Genomic DNA, 14,122 nt, shown 5'->3' on the forward strand with positions numbered 1-14,122 from the left:
CTGCAGGGGCACCTGACCCTCCCCTCACAGGATGGGATGGGATGGGGACTGGATCATGGTGAGGAGCCAAACCTGACTTACTCTCTCAGGGTGCTTACCCATTGTCTTTAGGTCTCCGTTGAAACTGGCACATTGGCCATTCCCTTTTATACTGTTTCAGAAATGCCAGGCCAAACACAATCCAGCTGTCACACATGTTCCCTCCCACTTTCCTTACCATGACCCTATAAGAGGTCACTGTAAATCTATGTCTAAGACTCAGGTCATGGAGCCACTCTTCTCCGAATCCAGAGTGTTTCATGTCCATCACTTTTCTAGTTAGTATCCATCCAGTCTAGCTGTGGTTCCTCGCCATCTTGCAACCTTTGCCCCCAATCAATAGTTCTCAAATTTTAGAAACCATACATACAGCTTACCAGGGAGTTTGTCAAAGTCCTCATTTCTGGGCCATAACCCATGAAAGTGGAAGTCGGCAAATATCTGCATCCTTTAAGAGTACTTTATGAGGAAGTGGTCTGTATACTCCACTTTTGAGAAATGGCCAGACTCAGCACATCACCTGTAATGGTCCTCATTTCTGGGCCATAACCCATGAAAGTGGAAGTCGGCAAATATCTGCATCCTTTAAGAGTACTTTATGAGGAAGTGGTCTGTATACTCCACTTTTGAGAAATGGCCAGACTCAGCACATCACCTGTAATGGTCTTCAGTATTCAAAATGACCCCTCATATACTATTATTATCAATGTCACCATTATTCTTCTGAGCATTTACTGTGTTCCAGGCTACGTACACTTTTATTTCATCCTCAAAATGCTCTGTAAGGTAGATACCTGCATTTTATATATGAAGACACTATGTACATTTCAGAAAGGTGAAAGCACCAGACCAAAGTGTCACATAGCTAGTACACAATATCTGGTCCTAAAGCTGACTCTTATCCTATTCTATGTCCCCTCCCAAATGCTAATCAAAGTACATATCTAGTCCTGATATAGTTAGTTCCAGGATTCAAAATCTTATTCAAAAAATACTTCCTCTTTAAAAAAAAAAAAACTTCCTCTTGGGGCACCTGGGTGGCTCAGTGGTTAAGCGTCTGCCTTCAGCTCAGGTCCTGATCCCGAGATCCTGAGATCAAGTGCTGCATCGAGCTTCCCGCAGGGAGCCTGCTTCTCTCTCTGCCTGTGTCTCTGCCTCTCTCTGTGTGTCTCTCATGAATAAATAAATAAAACCTTAAAGAAAAAGACTTCCTTTTCCAAAAACCTAATTCTATAACTGAGGAAAAAGGTCTAACTTCTGTTGAATACAAGCTATTGGCTGGGTACCTTATAGATACTCGTCTTCAACCTTCAGTACAGTTCTTCTAGAATTAATATGTCTGTTTTATGGATGGAAATTAATAGTCTGAGAGATTAAGTTGATCTATGGTCACAGGTAGTAAGAGAATGAACTCGGTATCTAACTCCAAAGCCTCTGATCTTAATAGACCATCACAGCTTCCAAACGTATAATCTCTCCATTCAGCATTTTTCAAAGTGTGTTTTCCAGAACAAATGTTCATAGCTTTCTGAAATAAATGTTCTGTGGACACTTACTGGGAAACTTTGAGAAACACTGGGTTAAGGAAAGCTAAATAATTGCCTTATTACTGGACATCTCAAAGCTTCACATAATAACATGCAATGTGAATGTCCGAGAGGGGGATTTTATAGGGGGTTCCTCAAACAGACTTGATGGTGAAACCATTCACAGAGCATCTAGCAGAAACAGTGCTTCATGTCACAAACTCTGGAAAAGTTCAAAGTTTACAATTCAACTCTCCTGAATTCTGTCCAAGCCACCATCCTTAGCTGATTCCTCACCCTGATTCAGGCTGTGACTCTGCCCCTCACTGCAACCCAGTCTTCAAAGCTGACAAACATTCACAGCATCGCCAGTACAAAATACTTCCCTGAATGGAGAGCTGCTCATGAACGTCAAGGTTTCCTACTGGAGGTGGGTCTAACCTGAAGCAATCTGAATGGACTTCCCTATAGTGAAATCACCCCGTTGGAAACTGTTCAGAAAACAGCCTGCAGGAACACAGTTTGTTTTCCACCTCATAAGCAAGTTCTCCATTAGAGATCTGTAAATTAATAGCAGTGTTCAGAGCATTCCAACGCAAGTTAATAAAGCCTGGGTTCACCTCCTTTTCAGACTCGGGGGGCCCAGATCCTACAATTAACTACGTTTTCTGGCTTCCTTTCAACTACAAAGAACTGGGCCACACTCGTACAGTATTGTTTACAATAGTCATCACCAAACAGTTTTCACTGAGTATAATCAATTAAAAAAAAAAATTAGGGGATCCCTGGGTGGCGCAGTGGTTTGGCACCTGCCTTTGGCCCAGGGCGCAATCCTGGAGAACTGGGATCGAATCCCACATCGGGCTCCCGGTGCGTGGAGCCTGCTTCTCCCTCTGCCTGTGTCTCTGCCTCTCTCTCTCTCTCTGTGACTATCATAAATAAATAAAAATTTAAAAAAATTTTTTAAAAATTAGCATATATGTGGTATGGAAATGTATTACTAAATGAATATATTATGTACTGTATGTTTAGGTAGTAAATTCTTACACTCCATGCTTGGTGCTCAGTTCCACATGAAGGGAGCTGCACTAAGATAATACTCCAGCCTTCTCTCTCTTTAGGTGAGAAGAGGGAATTCTTCAGATGATTGCTATCTAGGGAAGCAAGGGCCCGTAGAGCATAGCACACTCCTTCTCTCCTATTTAGGGTCAGACGTCTTCAGGGAGCACCCCTTCCACCTGGCCCCAGTCAGAGGAGGCTTAGTGGTAAAAGAAGCCCCCACAAAAGGAGCCCTGTGATTTTCGGAGAACATGTCTAATTCTGGGATTCAGGCTTAGGAAATTCAGGTGACTTCTGCCCATCTCACCTGAGCCAGATGCTTCCATGGCTCTCTCAGGAAGAAAGCTGCCGTTTTGTTTTTCAGTTCCCAGGTCCCTCTGTCTCTCTCAATTCTAACCTCAGGTGAGGAAAAAGGCAAGTTGTATGTTAGGCTCCTTAAAAACTGACTATTCGGGGGCACCCGGATGGCTCAGTGGTTGAGCACCTGCCTTCCGCCCAGGGCGTGATCCTGGAGTCCCACGTGGGGCTCCCTGCAGGGAGCCTGCTTCTCCCTCTGCCTGTGTCTCTGCCTCTCTCTCTGTCTCTCATGAATAAATTTTGTTATTTTTTAAACTGCCTTTTGGCTACTGATTAGGCTAATTTTAGCTAATTTATTATAGTAGTTTTTATATATTATAATAAAAATATATGTAATTAAAAGTAAAGGATAAGCTAAAAAATAATTAAAAGAGGTAATTTTTCACTACCCTGAGATAATAAGAGATCTCTATCGGTCTCTGCTCCCAGTTCGTAGCACAGAGCTCCTGAAACCCTCATACAGAATTTCCTGACTGATAAGAGCATCAGAAGCATCTTTTGTTCTAATATTTGTTCTGTGATCCTAGTTCCTGACACAAGGCTTCTGAAACCCTTGTAATTTCCTAGGTGAAAGGAGTAGCTCTTGTTCCAACAAGGTGCTTCTGGGGTCTGGACAGCTTCCAGAAGAGGGGCTGGTCAGCAGAAAGACCAAGCCCTGATCAGAAGCTGGGTACTTTCAGCCCATCCCCATCCTCTTGAGAAGGGAGGACTAGAAACAGAGTTAAGGATTGTGTCCACATGAGGAAACCTCCATAAAAACCCCAATAGTATGCAGCTCAGAGAGCTCCTAAGTTGATGAACACACCAACACCCAGAGGGTGATGCACCCCAACTCCACAAGGACAGAAGCTCCTGCACTCAGGACCTTCCTAGATCGCACCATATGCATCTCTTCAACTGACCGTTTATTTGTATCCCTCATCATATTCTATAGTAAACTGGTAAACGTAAATAACTGTTTCCCGGAGTTCTGTGAGACACTCTAGGAAATTGATTGAACCTGAGGAGGGGGTCATGGAAACCTAATTTGTAGCCAAATCAGAAGTTGTAGGTAACCTAGGGACTTAATACTTGCAGTTAGCATCTGAAGTAGGGCGGGGGGAGGGGGGTGTCATCTTGTGGGACTGAGCTCTTAACCTGTAGTATCTGATAGTGTCTCCAGGTAGATAGTGTTAAAATCAAGTTAAGCTGTAGGACACACAGCTGGTTTTGCAGAGAATTGCTTGGTGTGGGGGGAAAACCCACACATTTGGTGACCAGAAACATCAGAAGTGAAGTGTTCTGTGTGAGTAGTAAAGGAGACACACAAGAAAGAAAGACACAGGGGACACAGGTAGAAAACAAGAGTTTTGAATACAGCTACCCTCCCAAGAACTTGTCTTATCCACCTTCTGGGATGTATGGACCCCACTTGGTAAAACACCGACAAAGGAACAATTATGGCCTTTGAGGTTAAACAGATCCTGGTTTGAGTCCTGGTTCTGATACACACTTGACGTCTCTGATACTTAGCATCCTCGTGTGTAAAATGGGTACAATGATGCTTTTCTCACACAGTTGTGAAGATTAATGGAAACAATGTACACCTAGCAAATAGTAGGCACTTCTAATAGCACACCATAATTATTATGGTTTCTATGAAGAGTAAAAGGAATTAAGTCTTCAGAAATTTTCATTGCCCACTACAGGAGTTAGCAAACTTTTCCTTAAAGAATCAGATAGTAAATATTTCAGGCTTTGGGAGCCAAGAGTCAAAACTAGAATGTTATGCAAGGACTTACATATTTAAAATGTAACCATTTGAACATGTACAAATCTGTGAAAAAATACCCAGCTGCGTAGATTAGGCCCAAGGGCTACAGTCTGCTGACCCTTGGTCTAGTCTACATTCAACTTCTATTTCATAACTTTTCTCTAAATGGAAGTATTCCAAAGTGTGTTTATAGAACATCAGCCCCTCATATGATCATGAAAAAGAATCATGTGGCCAAACCCCTTTGGCAGACACTTGTATAAGGATTCTCCAGGCCTCCTTCCTTGGAGATCCGTGTCACATGCTAGCACATTAAAGGCTCTGAAAATCCTGCAGTAAAGCAGCTGTTTGTCCTGGTTTAATCCAGAATTTCCAAAATGTATCTGATAACAGAATTCTCTTTCTCACGTAACATCTAAGAATATCCCACAGAACATACTTTGGAAAATTATACTATAGATCCTATAATTTAATCATTATGCAGAATTTCACTGCATGAAATTGAATTTGTGCCCCATAATGCCTACATCTGAGGAATCTGACTTGGGTCGTATGTGTTACTGTCTTCAGCAGAGTAACCAGGAGAACTTGGTCTTTAGTTTGAAAGAACTATAGATTTTGTTGATTTTTCTCTCAGTGTTTATCGTAGGACTGAGACAATGTTCACTTGGAGAACCTCAAGGAAGTCTCTCTTAGAATGACCAAATGCCTGTGATTATAGCACCTGTGTGCCTTAGGAAGTATACAGCAGCTTCTGTGTGTCCTTGGAGATTTGAGAACCAGGCCATGTCCTTGCTATTGTGAACATGGATTTGCTAAACTACTGTCACTACGTATTCTTTTTTTATTGTGGTGAAATACACATATTTATCATTTCTGCCATTTTTAAAAGAGATTTTATTTGTCTATTCATGAGAGACACACAGAGAGAGTCAGAGACACAGGCAGAGGGAGAAGCAGGCTCCCTGCAGGGAGCCAATGCGGGGCTTGATCTTAGGACCCCGGGATCACGACCTGACTCAAAAGCAGATGCTCAACCACTAAGCCCCCCAGGCATCCCCATTTTTGCCATTATTAAGTGTATAGTTCAGCAGTATTAAGCATATTCACTATGTTGTGCAATCATCACCACCATACCTCTCCAGAACATTTTTATCTTCCCCAACTGAAACTCAGGTACTCATTAAACAACTCTCATTTCCACTCCTCCCCACTCTCTGCTAACCACCATTCTACTTTCTGCCTCTGACTTTGACTCTCCCAGGTACCTCAGGTAAATAAGTGGAATCATCTAGTATTCATTCTTTGGTGGCTGGTTTATTTCACTTAACATAATGTCTTCAAAGTTCATCTATATTCCACCACATGTCAGAATTTCCTTCCTTTTTAAGGCTGAATAATATTCCATGATATGTTTCTACCACTTTGCTTTATTTATTCATCTGCCAGTGGACACTGGATTGCTTCCATTTTTCAGCTACTATGAATAATGATGCTATGTATGAGAGTATAAATACCTATTTAAGTCTCTTTCAATCTTTTTGGGTATATATCCAAGAAGTGAAACTGCTGGATTATATGTAATTCTATGTTTAATTTTTTAAGAAACTGACGTACTGGGACGCCTGGGTGGCTCAGCAGTTGAGCATCTGCCTTTGGCTCAGGGCGTGATCCTGGAGTCCTGGAATCGAGTCCCACATTGGGCTCCCGGCAGGGAGCCTGCTTCTCCCTCCACCTATGTCTCTGCCTCTCTGTGTCTCTCATGAATAAATAAATAAAATCTTTAAAAAAAGAAAAGAAAAAAGAAAAGTAAAAAGAAACTGACATACTCTTTTCCATAGTAGCTGCAACTTTTTCATGTCTGTTAATTTCCAGACCACATTTTTAAAACTGACATAAAAAAGTTTCAGATGTTTAACATGATTCAATATTTATGTATACTGTGAAATTATCACAATACTTAACATCTATTACCACGCATAGTCACAAAATTTTTTTCTTGTGATAAGAACATCTAAGGCCCAGCCCTTTAGCAACTTTTAAATATACAATATTGTATTATTAATTATGGTCACCATGCTGTACACTACATCTCCATGACCTATTTATTTTATAATTGGAAGTTTGTACATTTTGACCCCCTTCTCCCATCTTGCTCACCCTCTATTCCCCACCTCTGCCAAGTACCTGTTTTCCGTATCCATGAGTTCTGTTGTTTTTTTTAGATTCCACATGTAAGTGACATCATATGGTATTTATCTTCCTCTGACTTATTTTACATAGCATAATGCCCTCAGAGTCCATCTATGTTGTCACAAATGGCAAGATTTCCCTCTTTTATGGCTGCACCAATTTACATTCCCACCAACAGTGTATAAAGGTTCCCTTTCCTCTGTATCCTTGCCAACACTTGTTATCTCTTATTTAAAAACAAAACAAAACAAAAAGCCATTCTAACAGGTATTAAGTGATATCTCATCATGGTTTTGATTTGCCTTTCCCTGATGACTAGTGATGATTAGTTGAATACTTTTTCACGTACCTGCTGGCCATCTGTACATCTTCTTTGGTAAAATGTCTATTCAGATACTCTGCCCATTTTTCAGTCTGTGGTGTTTTGCTATTAAATTGTATGAGTTGTTTACATTTTGGATATTAACCCCTTCAGATATATTATTTACAAATATTTTCTATTTGATAGGTTTTTTCATTTTGCAGATGGTTTCCTTTGCTGTGTAACTTTTTAGTTTAGTGTAGTCCTACTTCTTTATTTTTGCTTTTGTCACCTTTGCTCTTGGTGTCAAATTCAAAAACTCATTGCCAAGACTAATGTCATGGAGCTTACCACCTATTTTTTCTTCTGGGAATTTTATAGTTTCAGGCCTTACATTCAAGTCTTTAATCTATTTTGGGTTAATTTTGTGTATGGTGTAAGATAGTGCTCCAGTTTTATTTCTTTGCACGTGGCTGTCCAGTTTTCCCAACACTATTGAAGAGACTGTATTTTCTCTATTCTATGTTCTTTACTCCTTTGTTGTAAATTAATTGACCATGTATACGTAGATTTATTTCTTGGCTCTCTATTTTGTTCCATTGTCTGTTTTTATACAATACCATATGCTCTGATTACAGTAGCTTTGTAATAGAGTTTGAAATTAGGAAGCATGATACGTCCTACTTTGTTGTTTTGTTTTGTTGGTCAAGATTGCTTTGGCTATTTGGAATCTCTTGTGGTTCCATATAAATTTTAGGATTGTTTGTTCTGTGGGGAAAAACATCCATTAGAATTTTGATAGGGAGTGCACTGAGTCTGTAGATTATTTTGGTTACTATGGACATTTTAACAATATTAATTCTTCCAATCCATGAGCAGAGTATATCTTTCCAATGATTTGTATCTTCTTCAATTTTTCATCAATATTAATAGTATTCAGTGTATAGGTCTTTCATCTCCTTGGTTATATTCCTAAGTACTTTATTCTTTTTGATACCACCGTAAAGGGGACTTTCTTAATTTTTCTTTCTCACAGTTCATTATTAGTGTATAGCAACACAACAGATTTTATATATTCATTTTGTATCCTGCAACTTTGTTGAATTCATTTATTAGTTCTAAGTTTTTTACTGGTATCTTTAGAGTTTTCTATATAGAATATCATGTCATCTGAAAATAGTGACAGTTTTATTCCTCCTTTCCAATTTGGATGCTGTTTTTTTTTTTTTTTTCTTTTCTTGTCTAATTGTCCTAAGATGTCTAGTACTATGTTAAATAAAAGTGGCAAGAGTGGGCATGGGCCACATTTTTAAGGTGGACCTTCTTATGTTTAAAAATTATTTTTCAGGGGCCCCTGAGTAACTCAGTCAGTTAAGTGTCTGCCTTCGGCTCAGGTCATGATCCCAGGGTCCTGGGGTTCAAGCCCCATGTTGGGCTCCCTGCTCAGTGGGGAGCCTGCTTCTACCTCTCACTCTGCCCTGCCCTGCCCCCCAATTCATGCTCATACTCTCTCTATTGTGTGTGTTCTCTCTCTCAAATAAATACATAAAATATTCCTTAAAAAATGATTTTTTCAAGTTTGATTTTGTACCTCCTCCCCCCCCCCTTTTTTTTTAGAGAGAGTGCATGTGCATAAGTGGTGGGGAAGAGCAGAGGGGAAGAGAAAGAGAAAGAGAATCTCAGCTCCATGGTCGACATGGAGCTCAACCTATGTGGGGCTCAACCTCACAACCCTGAGATCATGACCCAACCCAAAATCAAGAATTAGAGGCTCAACCAACTGAGCCATCCAGATGCCCCCTGTGTCTACTCATTTAAAAAATAACAAAAGTCTTATAGATACCCAGTGTTTAGACTGAAATGATTTTCATCATAACATTACCTAACATAAACCAGGCATAAACATGTTCTCTTTGTAAAAAGAACTTTGAGAATTAAAAAGTGAACACTTTTAGAGGTTAAACTCACAACTACAAAACCAATAGAGATTATCTCTTTTTTTAAGATTTATTTTAGAGAGAGAGAGAGCGCACAAGTGGAGGTTGGGGCAGAGGGAGAGACCCTCAAACAGACTCTGCTGAGCATGGAACCCCATGTGGGGCTTGATCTCATGACCCTGAGATCATGATCTGAGCCAAAAACAAGATTCAGACACTCAACCAACTGAACCACCCAGGCAACCCCTAATAGAGTTTATCTTAACAACATTAACAAGAGAATTAAGAATTGCTTTTTTTTTAAAAGGTAAAATATATATAAGAGCTGATGTTGCTTTGCCAAAACTGTATCTCCACTCACAGTGACAGGATGGAGACAATCACATTGGAACAAGTTTGTTGTTTTGTTTTTTTTTTTTTTTTTAGTCAATATGCCTATATATCCTGTGCATTGTGACAATTCCTCTTTCTCTAATATAAATACAAGGAAAACCTTTGTTGAAGCAGTACCTCATGCTGCATTTAGCCATCTTTTGGTGCAAATACTTCACTTAGGTATTATCTTTGTTTGTTCAGGCTGCTTTAACAAAGTACCATAGACTAGGTGACTTATAAACAACAGAAATATATTTCTCACAGCTCTGGAGGCTGGAAGTCTGAGGTCAAGTGCCAGCATGGTCAAGTTCTGGTGACAGCTTTCTTCTGGTGCTTTCTTATGTATCCTCACTTGATAGAAAGCAAGTTGGTTCTCTGGCCTATGCTTTTAAGGGCACTATTCTCAATCATGAGGGCCCTACCCTCGTGACCTAATCACCTCTCAAAGACCCCACCTCCAAATACCATCACATTGGATTAGATTTTCACATATGAACGGAGTAGGGAGGAGACCAAACATTCATTCCATAACATATATAAAGTCAAACTTGGTTCTTTTCTCATTAGCCCATGGAACTGAAAGTACTAGCCTGGGACCCCAATTTATTTGCTAACAGAATTCAGTTGTTAAGGTCAACATTCAGTTATCTAGAATATGCCTATCCATCCTTAAAAAAAAAAACAAAAAGAATCATCAAGGTACGCCTGGGTGGCTCAGCAGTTAGTCGTCTGCCTTCAGCTCAGAGGAGATCCCGGAGACCTGGGACTGAGTCCCACATCAGGCTCCCTTCATGGAGCCTGCTTCTCCCTCTGCCTGTGTCTCTGCCTCTCTCTCTCTGTATCTCTCATGAATAAATAAATAAATCTTTTTAAAAAATCATCAAAATGAAAATGCAAAATTTAAACATTTTCATAGAGAAGTTTTACACCCAAGTGAAGAAACAATCCTCCTGCTTAATTCTAACCTTCCCTCTAACCGTCCCAACCCCTAGGGATGAGCACATCGACCCTCCCCAGCTGGACAGTCTTTTCACCACCAGCCTCCCCACATCTCATGAGCACCCTCCACATGGAAGAAAATGTATAGAAGCTCTGGAAGGCATTTGGAAAGTGCTGGGATCACCTAGTGACTTACTTTCACAGTGGGGCTGACTCTGTATTCAAAGATACTCGAAGCTGCTTTGGGAATTTCATGTTTACCCAAAAATTGGTGATAGGAAAAAAACAGTGGGGATTAGAGATTTAAGCAATTTAATCAGTTATTTTACACATTTTCATATTGAAACAAAGACTTGTTATGCAGAATATAAAATGTGAAAAAAAAATAAAATGTGCCCGCAGTTTTAAGATTAAACTGTAGACTTCAAAGAAACATGGGCTTCAGGGGGGCTTCGGGCCATGCCCTTGTGGGAACTTGAGTTAGTAAAGTTTGAGAAGCCAAGTGATTCATCACTCCTGCCACTGGCAAGTAGGCCAAAGCCAATTAGGAGACTCTCCTTCCAGGTGTACTCTTCTCACGAGGCTCATTATCAATCAAAACCAGACACCCTATGGAGGATGAGCCGTAGAGATTCTCAGAAATAAGCCCCATGATAGTGCTCTAAGTGTGGGCAGAAAGGGCTTGTTTATCAAAGCAAATATTTCCTAGAACCTCCTGCTTTTTAAAACTCTTCAGTCTTCTAGTCATGTAGTGGGGAGCACTTCTACTAAATTCTGCCTGTATTTAATTACCTTCAGGAAACACTTGGTAATTTCTCAGCTAAAGGGTACAAGTTTGGGGTGGGGTTGGGGTGGGAAGGAAACTCCTGAATTCTCAAATATTCAGAATCGGGACTAAGGACCCAAACAAAGCCAAGGTTGGGTGTTCAGATGCTACCTCCCCATCCCCTGTCCTTTCCTACCCACACACATACATAAGCTCAATGAACAGGATGAGGGCTCCCATCTCTGTGCTTGGCGCTCATCACTGAAAGCTGGAAATGTCAACATCAACTTGTGTCCCGTCTATGTGGCCTGAAAAGACAGCTGCCCAGTGGTAGGTTAACGAGCAGCTCCGGTGACAGACAGTGAGAAGAGAGAGCAGGCCCCCCCTTGCAAACTGCTTTCTTTCAGCCTATGGGGGCAATGTGTCCCCTTCAGAATCAGAGTCTGCCCCTCGCCTCCAGCAGTGGGTCAGTAACACCTGCCAAGAACACACCCTGGGTTGTATGGTTCCCTTGCCATTCACATCAGTTAGGAATCCAGTGTGCCCTTGCTGAAATTCCTTCACACGCCTCCTCTCTGACTCTAACGGATCCACGCTACAGAGATTTCCAGGGGTGGAGATGCCTTGGCATGCTGTAGTTGAGCCTAGATGCTGCACAGACAGTCCTGAAAGCTCCATCTTCATACATGAGAGCACAGGAGCAAGCAACCTAATCCTGGGGACTTCTCTGAGCCAGACCTGGTGCTGGAAGCTGGGGACAGAGAGTCTAGTCTAGCCAGAAAGACCTAGAAACCACTGCAGGCAATTCTGGAGAGAACTATAAGACAGTTTCTGCGCAAAATGTCTGAGGGGCACAGAATGGGAAGGGAAACCTGCCTGGGGGTAAAAAACTATGAAAAGCCAAAAATAGGGGATCCAAAAGGTGAGGGCAGTGTTTCCAAAATTTGAACTGAGTGCACACTCAGGAACACTGCTATGTCCACATCCCAGCTCTACCAGCATTTACTTAATATTTTACTTTAAATTGACCAACTCAAAGATTAAATATGTTTCTCTGAAGGGAAGCTTTACACTGTGACATAAAGAGAAGGTAACTCTAAAAGTAAACATAAGAAAAGCCAAATAGTGTCACTGAATACCCACTAGGTCTAGTTAGTTACCTATTCAAAGTTCTGACATTGAGGCCTGGGCCCTCTAGTTCTCCATCTCTCTCTCTCTCTCTCTCTCTCCCCCCCTGTTAAAAGGGAATCAGCACATATTGAGGAGGTGTTAAAGATAAGCTAACACCAAGGTGAGATTTTATACGTCATTAAAAGAATCGCGAGTACTGAAAATGGTAACGACTTGCAGACAGTAATTCAACATCATTTCATGCATATAAAAGTACCACTCCAAATTGCCTTTCCCACACTTTCAAATATACTGGATTAATTTCCATGTTTTTGTTAGGTTAGGTCTAGGGGGCACAGGACAGCTTAACCAGAAGACTAGACGTGGTGGGAAAAATGTGAAAGGGTAGCCACGGCACCGAGGAAGCTGGGGCAGCTGGGGAGCAGTGTGTACATTTTCCTAATTGCAAAGTGTAATTTGAACAGGACCACCCCCGTTTGATGACTCTCTTCTGGATCTAATAATGCTCAATGAGGTCCATGGTAGAAATAATTTCTATTTTAACTGAAAGTCTTTGATCCTCTCTTCATAGCACTACCGAAGTATAACAAGACTTTTTAAACCCCTTTATGTGGAAGGAAACAAAAGGGAGAATTCTTTGTGGAGAACGCTGCTGTAACACTTACCATATTGCACGGTAATCCGGTGTTTACGTCTGTCTCCCCCACCAGACTGGGATCCTTCCGGGCAGGGATCTCCCGTTACTTTTCTGTCTCCTGAGTGTTTACTTGGCGGAGGCCTCGGCCGCCTGCAGCGCTCAGCCTCTGCTGTGTGAATCCGCCCCAGCGGGGGAGGGGAAGAGAAAACCCCAAATACTCCGGTAGGCTTCCGACCAACGTTTCTTACTGTGAGACCTCGTAGCATGGTAATTAATTCGCTTAGACCTGAATTCCTACCCGTTGAAGTTAATAACAGGGTTGGTGTAAGGATCAGATGAGCTAATAGACGCAAAGCGATCAGAACAGCGCGGGAGCGTAGTAAACCATGGACGGTAGCTCTCGTTGTTACTGTTGTAATTCACGAAATGACACCCGCGCACACACGCGCATTGTCAAATGCTTGTATAGAGCGGACACTGTGGCTTCTGGCTGCCCACGATCTATCCTCCTTTCTTCGAGCAGTACTCCCCCCGTCTTCCTTCGAGGAACCACTTTTCCCCGACTCCCCGTCCACGTGATTTGGGTGGGGCGGGCCTCCCGCCCCGGTGCCACGACTGAGCACGTGACCCGCATCTGGCCAATCAGGAGAGCGCAGTCCCCTGGTTACAACCCGCTCTGTGATGGGCACGTGACCTCAACCGAGCCAATGAGACCGGATCTTTGCAGAGATTTTGACACCAGGAGCTCGTACCTGCCGGGCTTGCTTAGCTGGCAAAATTTAGCCTCCAGGTGCTGGTGACCGGCCTTTCACCTCAAGTGCAGAGCTTACCTGAGAATGAAGTCCAAAGCGAAGAAAAGCAGAGAGGTGTAGAGAGAGAGTCTGTTTGAGACTCTGGATCTAGCTGTGCCTGGAGGTGAAGGGATGATTGGGTTTTGGGTTTTGCTTTTTTGCTTGGGTCGGTTTGAGTTGAGTTTCTGTCAGTGACCACAGAAGAGTCCTAATAAACATAGCTAGTCAGAGAGTAAGTATATCTTCAATCACTTTTTTGCATCAGGCATGTTTAGAGATTGAGTTTCACCAAGTCAATTCACCGAACAGGCACTGTGA

General features: G+C 41.8%; 1 long non-coding RNA gene across 2 annotated transcripts in view; it reads right to left on the bottom strand.

Annotated features, from left to right (window-relative positions):
• Positions 1-13,990, bottom strand: part of LOC140632286 (uncharacterized) — a 36,746-nt gene extending 22,756 nt beyond the window's left edge. For both annotated transcript variants that reach the window (XR_012029810.1, XR_012029809.1), the window contains exon 1: positions 13,042-13,990. This is a non-coding gene — a long non-coding RNA (uncharacterized lncRNA). The remainder of the gene's footprint in view (positions 1-13,041) is intronic.
• Positions 13,991-14,122: the final 132 nt, after the last annotated feature.

Source organism: Canis lupus, chromosome 4 (assembly GCF_048164855.1).
Source record: "Canis lupus baileyi chromosome 4, mCanLup2.hap1, whole genome shotgun sequence".
In the NCBI taxonomy this organism is placed as follows: domain Eukaryota; kingdom Metazoa; phylum Chordata; class Mammalia; order Carnivora; family Canidae; genus Canis; species Canis lupus.